Below are 2,500 nucleotides of genomic sequence, written 5' to 3'. Positions count from 1 at the left end.
AATTACCTATGTATTGCAAATTACTTTAGTGCGGTAAAAGTTGTATCCGAACTTATCATGAAAACCTTAAAACATTAATGGTATATGGTTCAATAATTTTATTTTTCAAATTGATGAACTTAGTATTCTTTGTAACCTTGACACATGGCAATTTAATATACATATAAGAAAATTTCAAATATAAACAGACGGAGCAAATTATCACAAGACTAAAATTTATATTCTCTTGACATTTCTATGGCTTAATAAATAACAATCATCCGGTAATCAATAAAATGGATCAACGAAAATTTTTCATCACGAATTATGTAATTTTTTAAAGATTCACCTTCGTATAGACTGAAGTATGAATGACAGAAGAGGATGTATTGAGCTTCCGTTTTTGCCAACTACCATACACCATAACAAAGTAAAACGTGCCAATACGCGTATATCTCTAATGAGAAAACTTCTATAAGAAATAAAATCTTATAAGAAATCGGTACAATATAGATAAGAAATATTTGGCATTTTCGAGCATATACAATACTCCAGCTACAGTATAAAAAGAAATCGATCAAATTGTTTCCAAAAGTAAACTGCAACTGTTTCTTTATACTTCAACTCCAAAACATGACGGTCGTTATTTGGTATACCAGACCTTCACAAAATCCATTTGAAGAAAATCGGCTGTCTTTTCTCCATGCCCTAACTGACTCCATTTCTATTAACTACCCCTTAATAAAAACAACTAGAAATACAAAAATAGCGTTTCCCTTTGCACATTTATAGAATAATATAACCCTGCATGAACGAATGATAACTTTGTATACTTCAACCGAAAATTTCCATCTTATTTACAATATCATATACCAGAATAATATCCCCCACCAACATCAAATCATTTATTGAATTTAGATTTGAAATGACCTTCTCTAGCCATTGGGTATAAGGATGAATCGTCGCAATACTCATAGATATGATTTTGAAAAGCGCTTTCACTGAAGAAACATTTTTCATTAAGCTACCACCACACATGAAGGACATTTAGTCTAGCCATCAGCATTCGACCGTACGCAGTTATGCCCCGAATACTAGATCGCTGCATTATCTGTTATGCGAACTATTTACGGAATGATTGACAGATGGTGGTTTGGCACCGAAGGGATGAGAAAGATATAGAAAGGGACCAAGGAAAATTACTTGAAAATGAGACTAGTACTCACTGTATACGTACACATACACACGCCACACGCGCACAATATATATATATATATATATATATATATATATATATATATATATATCTATATCTATATCTATATATGTATATGTATATGCATATATATGTATATATATATATATATATATATATATATATATATATATATATATATATATATATATATATATATATATATATATATATATACACACACACACACACACACACACACATATATATATATATATATATATATATATATATATATATATATATATATATATATATAGGTAGACAGATAGATATATGTGTGTATACAGTATATATATATATATATATATATATATATATATATATATATATAAACACACACATACACACACACATATATATATATATATATATACATATATACATATATATATATATATATATATATATATATATATATATATATATATATATATATATATATATATATATATATATCTATATATCTATATATATATATATTTAAATATAAATATATATATATATATATATATATATATATATATATATATATATATATATATATATATATATATGTGTGTGTGTGTGTGTGTGTGTGTGTATATATTCTTGTATGGTAGACGAATATGATGGTCACTGTAATAGGTAAAAAGAGTGTGGGTTTTAAAACCTCATCTCAATAGGAAAAGGGTGTTTGGTGAAGAACGATAGATATGTATGTATGTGTTCATGAATATGAATGTTAATGAGAATGAGTTTGGACCTAAAAAATGCACGGAGGGTTGAGTACCAAGAAGTGCCATCGAGGCAAAACTCTTAATTTCCATCTCAGATATTATGCACATGAGCCTCTTTTCTGCTAAAAAATCTATGTCATTATTTTTCAAAGGCACTACACAACAAAAGGAGATTGTTACAACTATAGCAAAAGATGAATAATTGTTCGTCAGCAGAAAAGAATCGTTGAACGACATTAAACTTCCAGTTATTAAGAATTGCGGGCTTTTAAGTCGATGTACTGCATCATGTATAGAAAATTCAGTAAAGGTTGAAGTACTTTGAGTCTAAAATTAAGTATGGCATATCATTTGCATTTGCAGTCGATGGACCTATAAATTACATGTCCCTATTGCATTACTGTTGAGAGTAGTACTAATATAAAAAACATTCGGATTCTTCGGACGAAGGCACTTAGAAAAGGAAGAGAGGATGGATATCATCACAATTGTAACTGAAAATTTACGTGAAATAGCGATTTTGACATATGGACTTTTCAGTTTTTAT

Source organism: Palaemon carinicauda, chromosome 7 (genome assembly GCF_036898095.1).
Source record: "Palaemon carinicauda isolate YSFRI2023 chromosome 7, ASM3689809v2, whole genome shotgun sequence".
Classification (NCBI taxonomy): domain Eukaryota; kingdom Metazoa; phylum Arthropoda; class Malacostraca; order Decapoda; family Palaemonidae; genus Palaemon; species Palaemon carinicauda.
Note: the sequence above shows the minus strand (reverse complement) of the source record.